Source organism: Pinus tabuliformis, chromosome 5_2 (assembly GCF_031772625.1).
Source record: "Pinus tabuliformis cultivar Carrire ecotype Pingquan chromosome 5_2, CPIR1, whole genome shotgun sequence".
NCBI classification, from domain to species: domain Eukaryota; kingdom Viridiplantae; phylum Streptophyta; class Pinopsida; order Pinales; family Pinaceae; genus Pinus; species Pinus tabuliformis.
Window position 1 is genome coordinate 21003081 of NC_142306.1, and position 17073 is coordinate 21020153.

A 17073-nucleotide genomic window follows, 5' to 3' on the forward strand; every position below is an offset into this window, starting at 1 on the left:
AGTCAACAGCCTGAAAGTGTTGATATAGCTATTCCAGAGGTATTTCTAAGAGGATATGCTGTTTTTGTTGCTTGCAATCGATTTGCAGTCCTTGATAAGATTAATATCCAAGTGATGATAAAAATCTCAGAAATGATGTGACTAAGAGGTGTAGTCTTCCAGCAACTGTAGATGCAATCTTTTATGCAGGTGAAAAATCTGTCAAGCAGTGCGAGGATCAAAAAGTCTATTTATGCAAAGTTTAAAGTAGATGAGCCAAAACCATGTCAAGATAAATGAGGCTCAAGACAGTTAGACTTTGATGTTAAAGCTGTGTTTTGTGATTACACAGCAGTTTCGTAGCGCGCTACGAAACTGCTGTAGCTGCATGTTTCAGTTGAGCCAGTTAATTATGTACATGTGACTGCAAATCTTTTTGAAAGTTTGGTTATCACACAGGTATATGGGAAAAATGGCCAGCACATCAAAGACATGGCAGCCTGTGCTATTTTGAGTAATCAAAGATAAAAGGCACGCTTCTTTGGATTCGAATATGGTAAGGCGCATCAAAGACCGACAAACAGGGGCCTATGTTTCAGGGTAACATAAATGTCATTAAAGACAAACATGGAGCATTAAAGGTTCATCACAGCCAAACTAAAAGAAGCCATTTGTCAGAGAATGAATCTATTCTCTCATTTTCCTCGCAGGAGCACCAGTTTGATTGTAATAAATGCTATTTCCAGCATGATGTAGAAGTAGAGTTTTAATTGTTTTAGGATTCCAGCGCTGTTAATGAATAGTCAGCTGTAATTATTAGTTAGTTAAAGGTTAGTAGGTGTCATCATAGGTAGAATCGAGCTCCCCTCATGCTGGAGGAGGAAGCTCCAAGTAGTTAGAATCATATTCATATATATAGCTAGATCATCGATGTATTTGGGGTGGGAGATTTATGAAAAAACAGAGTTTTTATATTGGCTAATGTAAAAGACTTTTGACAGTAATAGAAAGATTACTTTTTCTTCCCAAGATTCATCTTGTGTTCAAAGGCTCAGAATATATGTGGTTTTGTCTTTATCCTTTCTGTTTTACAGCTCAATAGACATGCAATCACTCTGAATTCACCTAGTGCTCAGACTTCCTGTGTATGTTTATGAGTTGAGGTTCTTTTTGAGAAATGTTCTGAGTGTTTAAACATTATATGCCTTGGCTTCCATGATTGAGTAGTTAATAGTTTACTGTAGAGGTGTTTGACTCCATGAGCCCAATGGAAGAAGTGTTATTTTGTTGTTCCAACCAGCTTATTTTCATGTACTGTTTGAAGAGTTAGCCATCTTTTCTTGTTATCAATCCATATCAAAAATCTGTGAGAGAGCCCTCTCTGACTAAGGAGGCTAAGCCTTAGTCTAAAGCCTGGTTTGAAATAGTTGCATGAGATCTTGCTAAGTAGCAGCCCTTAGTACACGATTTTGTGATAACACCTTCCTTCTGCACCACCTCTGCACAACCAAACCCTAATAAGAACAAAATCACAATCACTCCAACCATTCAAGAAAAAACATAAAAACAATGTCCTTTTTCATGAAAGTAGTTTGAGTTCATGCATTTCACATAACTAGAGGTAATGGCATCATTCTTAGACATCTGCACTCTCACTATTGCATCATAGAGGTTAAACTAGTCAGATTAGGGTTTCCTAGGGTTTCCATGCTTTGGTTTGCTTCCAGTTCATTTTTGCCAAGTAGATTAGTTTTCTTTGAGATAGCTTTCTTCCATCATTTAGCAAGCTTCTTCTGAGAGCATATAGAAGTTGGCTTGAGCCCTAGCGGACTTGTGCCAGCTAACCAAGTGACAGCTGCGACAAGAGCTAGTACTTGTGCATACAGCACCGTCGCTTCCAAGTTTGTACGAACTACCGGGTTGATAAAATTAGAGACAGGAAGCCCCAGGAGTTTTAGCATTATTGCTACAATACTGGAGCTCACCATCTTTTTGGCGTCGTTGCCGGGGAAGCGTCAGAGTATTAGTAATTGTTGCTTTTCTTCTATTTTCTTACTCTTGCCTTCTGCTCAGTAGTTTATTTCATTTCTATTCTGCAAAAGTAGCATAGACATTTCCTGCTTTCATAGCTTAGCATTTCCTACTTTCATAGATTAGTATTTCCTGCTTTCATAGCTTAGCATTTCCTGCTTTCATAGATTAGTATTTCCTGCTTTCATAGATTAGTATTTCCTGCTTTCATAGCTTAGTATTTCCTGCTTTCATAGATTAGTATTTCAATTCCGCAATTTCATTTGAGCAAAGTAGGCTAGTTCTTTCCTGCTTCCATTTCAATTTCGCATTTTCGTTTCAGTAAGACAGTTAGTTGTAGATCACTCTGTTTCAGTTTTGCTAGTACCAAAGAAAAAAGTGAAAGCAATCGAAAAAAAGAAAAGTCTTGTCCATTTCATGCCTCGTAGGAACCGAGATAAATCAGGCAAATTCCTACCCAACACCCCCACCACATCACTGAGTCACCCTTCTCTCTTCTTTGGTGACAGTGACCCAGAGGAACCTATAGGTGAACATCCTGAGATATACGAAGATCCTATAGAAGAAGAAGAGTTAGAGACCACTCCATCTGAAGCTATGGCTGACAATAGAAGAGAAGATGAGAGAATAGAAGGTGCCTTCCCCATCTAAGAGACCAATGGAGAGATGAAAATGAAGAACATTAGCCCCTCCACCTTGCCTCACTTCCATGGACTGACCACTGAAGATCCAGATACCTTCCTGTTTGAGTTTGCTGTCCTTTGTAGAACCTATGACTATACTGAAGATGAGCAAAAGTTGAAACTCTTCCCTTCAACTCTTAAGGATGCAGCATTACGCTGGTTCATGGGGTTACCTGGGAATAGTATCACTACTTGGGCTCAGATGCAGCAAGCCTTCAATACCAAGTACGGGGATTACTGTAGGTCCAAGGAAACCAAGGGAGAAATCTTTCGGATGACCATGGGAAATGATGAGTCCTTAGAGGATTATGAGGAGAGGTTCCAACTTAGCTATAAATGGGCCAGGTGCACACTTGATCCTGAATCCCTCAAGTTGGTTCTGCTCCGAGGAGTCCCTGAAGACCTCTTAGATACCCTTCACATGTTAGCTGGGGGGGACATTTACCAACTGCCTTATGAGGACATCAAGACTGTGTTTAGAAATCACTCCAGGGCAGCTAGGAAACGAGGCAGAGGAAATCTCCTCTCCACTGGTGTCCCTTTCTCCAAACATGAGTTTACAAACCAATTAGAAGATCTTAAGAGTGAGGTGAGACAGACCATTGCCATGCAGCTGGACACATTCAGGATCCATCAGAAGAAAGAAGAAGCTGAGAGAGATTTGGCTGTCTTCTGCCCTAGGTGCACAAGAAGACACCCTAAGAACGAATGCCCATTGCATTCGGTTGAAGTGTGTTTCGTTTGTGAGGAGGACCATCCGACAAATCAGTGTCCAACCTTACCTGGGTTTAAAGCCATGTACCAAGGGACAGAAGCCCCCACTGAACCTCTCTATTTCATCAACCAAAGGAGGCCACAAGGATCTAGACCTTATCAGCAGGGAATCCAAGGGGCACCTCAAGCTTATTACAGTCCCAACCAATCGACTCCTATACCTTCCTGGGGTCCCCCTGCCCATCCTTCCTGGTCCATGCCTCCTCCATGGTCTTATCCACCTCAGTACCCTACTCAACCCACTTCTCACTCATATCATTCACATGCCTAGTCACAGCCTCAGTGGAGTGCACCTCAGTCGGGGTGGAGGCCCCAATATAACACTCCTCCTGCCATTTTGCCTCCACCACCAGTTCAACCTCAGCCTTTACCTCCTGCTCCTCCAAGAAAACCTCAAATGCCTGCTCAACCGAACCCGAACCCCAACAATAGACAGGCCCAGCAGGTATACACTGGGGAAACATCATGTCCTACCTATGCTGTGGAGATCCAGGAGATCAACCTTCGATCTGGAAAGACCCTTCCAGATCGCCAACCTCCTCCCCCAGAGGATGAGGAAGATAAACAGGAAAGTGGACCAAAGGCTATTCCTCCCTTTCCTGAGAGACTAACAGCCACCACACAACCCAACCTAGAGGAGGATGAGCTTCTGCGAGAGCTCCAGCAGTTGTGTGTGAAAATACCACTTCTCCAAGCCATCAAGGATGTGCCAATATACAAAAAACGGGTTAAGGAAAAGTGCTTCAAACACCTAGGCAGGCGAAAGAAAGATGCCTCAACCATCAATGTCATAGGACAACTGTCTGACCTTATGTTAGGACAAATCATCTGCCCAAAATATCTAGATCCCGGAAGTCCTGTAGTAGATGTCCACATCAATGGCACCATCATACCTCACACCTTGATTGATCTGGGGGCCGCCATTAATGTGATGACCAGGGATACCATGCTCAAACTCAATCTTCAGGATTACTTGAGGAAGACCTCGACAGTACTGCAACTAGCAGATCGCTCCACCGTGACTCCCGAAGGGATTGTGGAGGATGTCTTGGTCTCTATTGACTCTTGGGAATACCTTGCAGACTTCCTGGTTCTGCAACCAAAGGCAAAGCTTACTGGATATCCTCTCATTTTGGGAAGGCCTTGGTTAGCTACTGCAGATGCTTACATAAGTTGTCGTGCAGGAAACATGACCATCAAAAATGGTCCCATGTCCAAGCAGCTAGTCATATACCCTCTTGCCCAACCCTCCTTAGAGCATGACTTACCACTTTGGTTAGAAGAAGGAGAGGAAGACGAGGTGTACTCAGCACCTCTATGCACCCTAGATACCACTAGAAGAGACCCTCCAATCGAGGATGACTTGATTGAGACTTTGATCCAGAATCCACCTTCCAGTGCACTATCCTTAGAGAAATTGGTGGAGGATGCCCAAGCTAGCTCCTTGGTGGATCTTTGTACAACCAACCCTATCACTCCCATAGTCAAGAATGTGGATTTCGGCCCTGAGAGAGCATTAAAGATCAGCTCCTCCCTATCTCCTTCCCAGGAAAATGAGTTGTGTGGCCTGTTGGCCAGCCACCTAGATGCTTTTGCTTGGAGCTATAAGGAGATGAAATGAGTCCATCCCTCGGTCTGTACCCATCACATATACATCAAAGAGGATTGTAAACCAGTTAGGCAACCCCAGAGGATAATGAATCCAGCCCTTAAGGACATTGTCAAGGAAGAATTGCAAAAACTGTTGGATGCCGGATTCATCTACCCCATCTCAGATAGTGAATGGGTGTCCCCTCTGGTCTTGGTTCCCAAGAAAAATGGGAAATGGATAATCTATGTGGACTACCGAGAACTGAACAAAGCTACCAAGAAAGACCATTTCCCTCTACCTTTCATAGATCAAGTGTTGGATGGACTGGCAGGAAAGAAGTTCTTCTCTTTCCTGGATGGATTTAGCGGGTACAACCAGATTCAAATCAGCCCGGAAGACCAAGATAAGACCACCTTCACTTGTCCTTGGGGTACCTTTGCCTACCATGTCCTTCCCTTTGGGCTATGCAATGCTCCTGCTGCCTTCCAGAGAGCTGTCTTAAGCATCTTCTCGGAGCTGATCCATGATGTAGTGGAAATCTACATGGATGACTTTACTCCTTATGGGGCCAACTTCCAGGAAGCATTGTCCAATCTAGGAAAAGTCCTAACCAAATGTATCGAGATTAACTTGTCCCTTAGTCGTGAAAAATGTGAATTCCTAATGACTGAAGGGACCGTGCTAGGCCATACCATCTCTTGCCAAGGGTTACATGTGGATCCTAACAAAATTGCTCTAATCAAGAAGGTTCCACCTCCACAAAAGGTAAGGGATGTTAGGAGTTTCTTGGGATTAGCAGGATATTACCGGAGATTCATTAAAGACTTCAGCAAGCTAGCCTCGCCATTGTTTGGCCTGTTGGCAAAAGATGTGGAGTTTAATTGGACTGACGATTGTCAGAAGTGTTTGAATGAATTAAAGGACAAGTTGGTGTCAGCCTCAATCCTGAGAGGTCCAAACTGGGCCCTACCTTTCCACATCCACACTGATGCCTCGAACAAAGCCATAGGTGCAGCCTTAGGACAAGTTGAGCAAAAACTTCCATATGCCATTTACTTCGTTAGCAAAAACTTGTCCAAAGCTGAGCTAAATTACACTGTAACCGAGAAAGAATTCTTAGCTGTGGTCCATGCACTGAACAAGTTCCGACATTATATCACTGGTTATCAAACATTTGTACATACTGACCATGTTGCAATCAGATATTTAATGAATAAACCAGATGTGAATGCTCGTATTATTAGATGGTTACTTTTATTGCAGCAGTTTGATTTGACCATTGTTGACAAACCAGGTAGAGAAAATGTTGTTGCTGACTTTTTATCTAGATTGGATTTGTCTGCAGGTGAGGATGGAACAGTGGATGACCAGATGCCCGATGAACATCTGTTTGCTATCTCAGTACTCTCTCCATGGTTTGCTGATATAGCAAACTACCTTGTTTCAGCACAGTTCCCTCCGCACCTCTCTTCGAGAGAGAAGAGCAGAATCATCAGAAAAAGTGCCTCATTTACCTGGATCGGGGGAAATCTGTTCAAGCTTGGCCCCGATCAGATCTTAAGGTGTTGTGTAAGGGAGGAGGAAGTCTTTGACATCCTCCTCACCTGTCATGATGGGCCTTGTGGAGGACATTTTGCAGCGAAGAGAACTGCCTTCAAAATCCTGCAGGCAGGCTACTATTGGCCCACACTTCATCAAGATGTCAGAAGATATGTCAGCCAGTGTGACCAATGCCAAAGAATGGGGAAACCGACCCAAAGGGATGAGATGCCTCTCCAACCTCAAGTGACTCTTGAGCCATTTGAGAAGTGGGGTATGGACTTTGTGGGCCCAATCAACCCTCCTTCGAGGCAAATGTCTTACATCATTGTGTGCACCGACTACCTGACAAAGTGGGCAGAGACCAAGGCAATCAAAGCAGCAACAGAAGAAAAGGTGGTCGAGTTCTTAAGAGAAAACATCTTCTATAAGTTTGGCTATCCAAGAGAGTTGGTCACCGACCAAGGGAGCCAGCTCACCTCCAACCTAGTTGAAGATCTACTAGCTCATCACAAGATCAAGCATAGGACTTCCACCCCCTATCATCCTCAAGCAAATGGGCAGGTGGAAGTCACCAATAGAGCATTAGAGGGGATCTTGACTAAGGTGGTGAGCAGCAGCAGAAAGGACTGGGCAGATCGCCTGGTTGAAGCCACATGGGCTTACAACACCACTTGGAAGACCACCACTGGCTTCACACCTTATGAACTGGTCTATGGGAAGAAATCTTTGCTGTCCATTGAGTTCGAATACAACACTTTGAGGGTGGCAGCTCAGCTAGATCTAGATCTCAGCCATGCACAATAAGAGAGGCTATTACAGCTGAATGGACTAGATGAGCACCGCATGCAGGCCCTCCTTCACTCAGAAGTGGTTCAACTTCAGAGAAAGGTGTGGCATGACCAACATCTCCATGACAAGCAATTTCAGCCGGGAGATTGGGCTTTGTTGTATGACTCCAGATATAAAGATTTCAAGGGGAAGCTGAGAACCAGATGGCTCGGTCCATATTCAGTGGAAAAATGTCATGACAATGGATCTGTTCTTATTCGGACCATTGATGAGGAAGCCATCCCCATGCTTGTCAATGGGCATCGATTGAAGATCTACAAGAAGCCTCCCTCAAGACAAGAGTTCATCAAAACTATGGAGAAGGCAGTATTAGTCATAGAGAAGAGTTCTGCCTCTGCTTTGGGCATACCTAGAATTCGAAAAAAGAAAAATTAAATAAATAATAAAGATCCTTGGGTGAAAAACTTTCTGAGGTGCCGAGGGCAGGTGGTAGGGGTGAAAACCTCATTGAGGCGCCCCTGCTATCTTTCAAAAAAAAAAAAAAAAAGAGATAAAGATCCTTGAGTGAAAACCTCTTTGAGGCACTTAAGGCAGGTGACAAGGGTGAAAACCTCAATGAGGCGCCCCTGCTATCTTTCAAAAAAAAACAAAAGAAAAAAAACAAAAGAAAAAACAAGATCAGCAAGTTTATCATGTGAAAGTTGCATGCAGATTGCAGGTGTTCTATGGAGGAGAGGAAGCCTCTCAACTCAAAGCCAAGGGTCCTTATCATGCAGCCAGGACACCTCACCAGCACCTCCCCCAAGAATGCTCATTTTCTCCAAGGTATTTGCACTTTCATTACAGCTTGAGTCTTCTACAGGAAGACGCAGATTTTCTACAGGAAGACGCAGAGTTTCTACAGGAAGATGCGGATTTTCTACATGAAGGTGCGGACTTTCTACAGGAAGAGCCGCCTTTCTACAGGAAGCTCTATATTTCTACAGGAAACTTCCTATAGAAGCTCAGAACGGACCAGAATGCATTTCATGAAGAGATCTGGCGGCTAAGGATGGGTTTGGACGCATGCACGCCACCGTTGTCAACCATGCACATTGTTGTAATATTGTTCCACCATCCTTGTCGACATGCAACAAATTCCCTGCATCAGCAAAGCAGATCGATGAGTTCTCAAGAAAAAAACAAACTGTCAATAAAACAAACGCTGGAGATCTCACATTTTATTCATCACAGTCGTCCAGAAGCTCCGGGAGCATGATCGTGAGGCCATCCATCGTCGTGCAGCATGCACCCAAGGAGGAAGAATTGTTCCAAGACATCCCGAGGGAGTCCTGTAACAGTTAAGCCTGCTAGAGTGGATACCATTCACCGCGCAGGCCATATGGAGTGAAACGTGGGTGCATGCAACCAAAGCATGCCATCCATCATCGGCAACTCGTGAACATAGACCTCCGAGACTGTGTAAGTTCTCCAGCAGCAGGTAAAGCGACTCATCAACATCCAAAGAGCCAAAACATCGTGTGCAGCCACGCAGGTAAGTGTCTCAACCCTTCCTTCCATCAGACTGAATGAATGTTACTTTGATTGATTGCTAAGCGTAAAGGTGAATGGGTTGAGCGACGGTGTGGCCATTTGGCCGGCCATGTCAGTCAGTGAATGGTCTAGTTGGATGTGTGAGTGGCGGCCAAGACAAAAAGTAGGGGCAGCATGCACGTAAGAAATCCCGTCGGGGAAAGAACGACTAACAGAAAAAGGCGGCGGCAGATCCGCGGGAATTGATGCGGCAGCAAGTGAACGCACAGTTGAATGATGGGGACGATGTCACCCAACGGTCCAGCGGGGACAGCTCACCCCTGCGCCACGAGTTCCGCCGAATTCAAAATCTAATTGGCTAGATTGCATTCATGCATGTATCAACCACTAGTTTGAACTCGAGCGGTGATCCTGATCCTTCTGCAGTGTGATACACCGAGCCTTTGGCTATCAGAGTGGTTGAGAAGCACACCCAAGGCGCAGACCGACTGCAGACTCTCCCGAAAATCACGCGCTGCACTCTACAGGAACGCTGCATTCTACAGGAACGCTGTCATCCTACAGGAACACAGTTTTCTACAGGAAAGCGGGTGCCTCACGTAAAAAGGTGGCCAATTAACGAGGTAACCCTAGAATCTTCATGCAACTGGTTATTAAAGGTGGTAGAATTGTCATCCACCGTCTGGTCATAGGAAAGTGGTGAAATTGTTGTCTGTTGTGCCTATATTGTCATTCTACAGGATGTTGAGTAATTAGACTGTGTTGAGTTCCTCAGTCATAAAATTTTGTGGGTTATGTGCATTACTCTACACTTTGTCTCAGAAACTAAACTCTCTTCCACAATCACCACCTCCGGTTAAGAAAACCGTGCCATCATGCTAGGTGGGTTTATTAGACGAGAACCCACTGATTCAGACAAACTAAGGAGAAATCAGGAAGTGGTGGAGCTCTTCACACGAGCACAATGGATATCATTTTGTGATAAGCTGCAGGGTTACAATGATGAAGTGGCCGAGGAATTCTTGCAGGCCCTGAGGCCGAAATCCAAGACGCTGGCCATAGTGAATTTCAGGGGCCTAAGCCTCAAGCTCACCCCGCAATCTATTAGTAGAATCACTGAACTTCCACTGGGTCTGTCGTGGGATAAAGAAGAACGAAAGCTGAGCCAGCAGGCCAAGAAAGAGTTCTTCCCACCTGAGGAAGAATTCATGGAGGACAAAAATGGGGTGCGAAGGACAAGCTTGTTGCCACCATGGAACGAAGTCAGCTTGCAAATCATGAAGTATATAACCTGTGAAGGTTGTTATAGCATCGTGTATGCATATCACTTTCGGCTGCTCACTGAATTAAGACACCGGATTGATCTTCCTGTAGAGCAGAGATTGAGCATTCCTTATTTCCTGCTACAGTCCTTGATTGAGTGCGCTACAAAGCTCAAGGACGGCATACCAGATCAGGTAGCCCACCATGGGTTGATCAAACTTCTTGTGGAGGATGCGCTCCACTCATATAAGGTTCCCCTCTCATGGGAATCATTCAGAAATTTAACAAGAAAGGGAGACATAAAAATGTTGATGGAAGAAACGGGTTCGTCCAGCAGTGAGGAAGAAGAAGTAGTAGCCGAGGGTAAGAGAGGGAAAGGCCAGAAGATCCCGACTACAGGGCAGAAGAAAGAACAAAAGAAGAAGCATGAGGAAAAGGATGACAAAGCAAAAAAGGGCACACCCATCCTGTCAGCAAGAGAAAATAGGTTGAAGAGCAGGACGGACAAAGCTGAGGTGGTCCACGTCAGCCCAAGTACCTCATCAGCACCTGCAGCCAAAGCAAAAAGCAAAATCCATGCAGCTAAGCAAGAAATGGTGGTGACATCCGTGTCTACAGGAAGGCAAAAACAGGCTTCTACAGGAAGCCCGAAAGTAGTCCCTGCAGGAAAACAGAAGTAGGCTTCTACAGGAAGCCCAAGAACAACGCCTACAGGAAAGCAGAAACAGGCTTCTACAGGAAGCCTGAAAACAGCTTCTACAGGAAGCCCGAAAACGCAGAAACAGGCTTCTACAGGAAGCCCGAAAACGGAGAAACAGGCTTCTACAGGAAGCCCTGCAAAATTAAAATCCAAGGAGAAGAAGGTGGATATTCTGGCAAGGGAGGCAACAGCTGTATTAGCTGGCCTCAGCACGCCACCTAAGCCAAAAGGAAAGAGGAAGAGGGACACCCCTCTATAGTTTAAAGCTCGAAGAAGTGTTAGGATAAAGACGGGCAAACCACAGCCTCAGTCCAGCAGCCCAATTGTCATCGAAGATACCCCTACTTCTCCCAAAGAAAAGTCCCCCTCAAGGTTAACAGTCACCTACGAGAAGGGAAGTCCAAAGAAAAATACATGGCAAGAAAGGTTAGACCTGTTGGATGAAAAAACTCGGCTACAGGAAGCCGAAAATGTCCTACAGGATACTCTGGCCCGGCTACAGGAAACGGAAAAGAGGGAAGGAGAAGGACCCTCATCACCAAAGGAGGGTGAGGTAGCACCACCTAGAGAGGTAGAAAGAGAACATATCCCAGAACCTAGCCCTTCACCTAGTCTGAGTTCCTACTACACCTTTTTAGAGGCGGGAAAAATCATAAAGCAAAAATTTACTGTACCTCTATTTTTTGCATTAGAAGAGGAAAGGGTTCGTTCCCACACATGGATGCAGATCGCCAAGTCAAAGGGTGTGGCGGACATAGGTCCCTTACAAGAGCAACTCAAGGAGGTCAGGAGTGAATTTGCCTTGGCTAAGCATGTGGCTAATTGCCAACGTGTGCTTCTACAGGAAGAAAACCAGAAGTTGAAATTGCAGCTACAGGAGCTAAAGGCAGGGGTAGGTACATCCTCCAAATACACCACAAAAGAGCAACAAGGAAAAAAGGAGCTGACCACCAATCTTGAGGAGCCAATAACACTTCTACAGGAAGCAGAACAGCAAGGCCAAATTGAAGTGCAAGCTCTAAAGAACAGCTGAAACAAAAGGAAACACAATTGGCCTGCATGGCCAGTTGGGCCATGGAAGCCATACAGTGCAGACAGCCTACAAAATCCTATGGGTTGTACTTAAAAGATCAGTGGCTACAGTTCCAAATAAACACCTTGGCACAAAGAGGTATTGCGCAGATCCATAACCCACAGCAATTTTCTGAATTGTGCAGTACTAGTTCGTCAGAAGACAAAGCCAAACTAGCAGATTTCTACCTCCACAATTTGGTTTTGCCTAATGAAGTCTCTTGGGATCCCAATATCGCCTTGGGTGATATGCAATTGATGGCCTTCGCTTCATGGTTAAACCATGAGGATCAAAGAGCAACTGAAGGAAAATCGGTCATGAACCGAGAAGTGAGCGACCCACTGTTCATTCGAGCAGAACCAGAGGATCCGGTTGCCCTCATCTCAGCACAGCAACAGTTGTCTACTGATCCCACAGCTTCCTTGAGATTTATGGACCAACAGGCCCAAGCCATAGCCCACTTTGAAGACATGGAAAGATTGTTAGGAGAAACTGCTGCCCAAGCATGCATACGCAGATGGAATACCTTGGCACACAGTTTGAAGATCCGGGAATACCATACCCCAACTCGGATGAGGGAAGCATTGGCAAGGGTAAACCTTTACAAGAAATCCATGCAAAGACTCCAGGCCAGCTGGATTGGCCTTAAACTCAGCCCACCACTGCTGCTAGGATTGGCTGAAGGTAGCACAGAGAAGGATGAAAATGCACAATGGGAAAAGGTGGACAGAATAGTTGGGTTTCATATCAACAAGGAGGACATTACACAAGAAGCTTGGGATGTAATGGAAGCAGTGAAAGGCATGAAGGATGAAGATTTGGACTAAGTTGCTCAAGGATGAGCAAATGATTTAGCTGGGGGGTGATGATGAGCCCCAATTTTTGGTACAATTTGGTCTCATTTTGGCCTACTTTACTTGCTCAACCATTCATCTTTTACTACTTATGCATTCATTTCTTAGTATATTCGTGTGTTTGTAGGAAGAAGGGCAGGCATTATATTTGTGTGGCTAATACATGGTGATTTCAGGTTTTTGGCATTAAAGAGAGCAAAAGACCACGTAAATGGAGACAAGGAGACAACAAAGGTGACATTGCAGGTTTATAGGGAGGTTGTCTATGGCCTTAAATGAATCCCTCGTAATTATCACCTTAACTCCGAGCTCCAACAGCTCTCCCCACCGAGCTCAAAGGCAGCCAACACGTTCCACAGGATCAACAGTTTTACAGCAGTTTGACTTCAGTTGGATAGCCAAGCCCCACGAATGAAGGAAGCCAGCCTGATCATCATTGTGTATAAATATGCAGGCCGTAGCCTATGTTAGGAGCTTTTTGAACCTTGGGATTACTATTGTAATTGCTGTGCACGAGTGACAAGCTCGATGTTTGTTTTTGTGTAAGCCAGTTTTGGCATGACATTAGATTTTTGAATATGAATAAAGGCGAGCAGATTTGGATCTAGTTCTGAGCTTTTAAGGGAGCTATAGCTCTCAGGTTAGGGCCCAACCTGAGAGTAATAGATCTCCTCTGTTTTGTAATGTTATTTGCCTTTTGGTTCCAGCACTTTGTTTCCTTGCTTTAACATGCAATTCGAAATTACAGTCTGCTGATTTAGTTTTTATGAGATTGAGTGAGTTTAATTTATGGTTAAATTGCTTTCAGTTGTTTAGCTAGAATAGGAGGTTGATAACTCATTGGAGCTCCAAGAAAAAGGTTGAGAGAGCCTCCACTGCCATCTCTGTTTGGAGATCGGGGTGCAGTCTACACCAACCACCAAAAAAACGCAGTCTTTTACCTTTATGCATGCTGCAACACAGTCATTGTCATGATAGATCTTTCCATGCACTTCACTCTTGAACCATACGCCTTCATCACATCTTCATGCACACTTCTCTTCATGATTTACATTGCTGTTCGTTGAGTTCATAGCATAGGTAGAATAGGTTAATGAATTCTCGTTTTTGGTGACAGTCATAAGCAATTTGTTTTATTTACACTGCTCCTTACCATTCCATTTCCTTCTTCTTCATCTCGACCACGCCCAAAGCCACATCCTTGACCTCTGTTTAGCCCATCTACCTTCCAACACCTCCATTCCCCACGTAACTTCATTCTCTTGACCGTTCGTTGTTCTAGCCTTCCATCCACCAACCAACTTCATACACTCGTTCTCCATCCTATTTCTCTACTCCTGAGCCATCATCAGCTTCATCTCCATCCTACATATCCCCCCATACCATTCCACCACTTCACCATCACCCAAAACACCCACGGTAGGACATCCTGTAGAAATTAATAGACTTCCTGTAGAAATCCCTGAGTTTCCTGTAGGATCCCCTGCAGACATCCTGTAGGATCCCACACACTCGGTTGCTGAGCATCTGAACGTGAGGAACCTCTATGGACAGATGCTAAGGATCCCTGGGGACCTCTCCTAGCCTCCCCAACCTTTCCCAAGCTTTCCTTCCTTTTGCACCACCTCTGCACAACCAAACCCTAATAAGAACAAAATCACAATCACTCCAACCATTCAAGCAAAAACATAAAAACAATGTCCTTTTTCATGAAAGTAGTTTGAGTTCATGCATTTCACATAACTAGAGGTAATGGCATCATTCTTGCACATCTGCACTCTCACTATTGCATCATAGAGGTTAAACTAGTCAGATTAGGGTTTCCTAGGGTTTCCATGCTTTGGTTTGCTTCCAGTTCATTTTTGCCAAGTAGATTAGTTTTCTTTGAGATAGCTTTCTTCCATCATTTAGCAAGCTTCTTCTGAGAGCATATAGAAGTTGGCTTGAGCCCTAGCGGACTTGTGCCAGTTGACCAAGTGACAGCTGCGACAAGAGCTAGTACTTGTGCAAACAGCACCGTCGCTTCCAAGTTTGTACGAACTACCGGGTTGATAAAATTAGAGACAGGAAGCCCCAGGAGTTGTAGCATTATTGCTACAATACTGGAGCTCACCATATGCCAAAGAATACCATTTCGTTCGATGAATTCTAGCTATGAGAGGGTTAAGAATTTTCAATCAAACAAAATGAACACAATCAATCAAACAACCTAATGTAGCTAATGGCACGAAAATGAAACTTTTCTTTTGAGAACACAAATCAATAAAATGCTCTTTTTCCCATTAACTATTGAATGCAAAAGATTTTAGCTCGATTTCTTTTCAATGGCACAATGCACTTAAAATGAATTTTGAGAGACAGCAACATCGAGTAAAGAGAAATAAAGTCACTCAATGAAAAACACGACAAAGTCCCAAGACACCAAAACAGTTCTCCAAATCAAAGGAAAAGCAAAGGCTTGTACGAGCTATGTGATCTAAGCCCAACAAGGTGAAAATGCAATCCAAGCAAGAAGGAAGGTTTTCACAAAAGCAAAAGGCAAGTAGTAAACAAATCTTTGTGAACAAGCAATGAAACAAAGCCAATCCAACGAAATCGGGATGATAACACCAGGTCACAAGACACAAAAACAAGATCCGCTCAACAAGACTTCCCAAGCAAGTGCTTCAATGTTCAAACAATAGAAATCAAGTCATAAACCAGGTGAAAAGAGCAGGGAATCATCAAACCAACAGGCTCAGGAGGCAGAATTGTAAAAAATTCAATTCTAAAGGTGTCAGCACGGGTGGTACACAGCAACAATGCGCTGATCAGGGACCACGCGTAGCAACAAAGCGCTGTCAGCGCGGAAGGACACGGCTTAACCACACTGGTTCGATTTCAGAACCGTCGCGACTGTTCAATGTACAAACGCGATGACCGCGATGTCAAAGAAACAGATAAGCGATGTCAGCGTGACTGTTTTACTATAAAACGCGCCGAGGCTAAAAAACGAGCAAAAACAGGCCAAAGACTCCCAAACCGAGGCAATGACTCTTTAAACAATCAAGGCACTTCCCAGGTTAAACCAGGAAGTCCAAAAGCAGAGAACTAATCCCTAGTCTTTGAAAAGAGAGCAACAAACAAACTCAAAGCAAGAATGAATGAAAAGGGACAGAGGTCGGATCCCCAGTGGAGTCGCCAAATTATTACAGAGGTAAATCCTCTCTACGGACAGAGACGATCCCTACTAGCCCAGACCGGGTCTAGCAACAATCACACAATGCTACTATGCAAGTTCCTAATTGCAAATAAAAGGTAGACAATGGAGACCTACTTGGATTCCAACGCTAATGTTTGATGAAGAGATGTTGTCCTCGCTCCTTCGCTTTGGCCGGTCACAATCCTCCACGATTCGCGTGAATAGACACCTGCACACACGAAGAGAAATACAAATACAAGCGTGAAATCTAATAAATGCAATTATACATCAGTCAGAAAGGACATAACTCATATTAACCATTACAAAGACAAATGAGAGTGGAACCATAATAGTAGTCATCTATTATTAATCAATAACAGAGAAGAGTACAACCAAAGTTCTGACGTCGAATCCTTCTCAAGAGGGTCCAGCCAGCAAGTCTCTTAATCATTCACCCTTAGAGGTAGATCTCCCAAGACAAAACTCTCTCTCACACAAGTTTACACAAGAAAGCCATACTTCACACCATTCCTTGAGCTCTTTAGCAATCTCACACTTGTCACACCAACTACCTATCAAATTCACACACTAGCAGCAACACTCTAAGCACTATCAATTCCACACAATCCAAAACTAGCTGCTCATGGCAATGGTAGAGGCATAAAATAGGAGAAGGAGTCTCCATGAATGGTGGGAGGATGAGCTTATTTCCAAGGAAGGTGGCTCAAATGATGAAACAGATATGCCATAGAAGGGAGGGCGACATTTACAAGGCCAACAACCAGGTCTGGAGTCATCTGGAAGGCCGGCTGTTAGAACAAACTCGCATAAATAGGATCAGCGCGGGTGCATAACTGGACTGGAGCGCTGACATCGCATCTGAATAACAGTGAAGGCCATGTCAGCGCGACCCAATATGAATAGAAATTGCACTGGCTCATGAAATTCGATTAGCGCGAAAAACACGTGTGCTTCCGCGCTGGCAGCGCATGAGTTCTGTTATGAAGCGCCAGTCAGCGCAATTATTTTAATAACAGTCGTGATGATGAGGAAAACTATGGCAAAGTGGGTCATTTGGCCA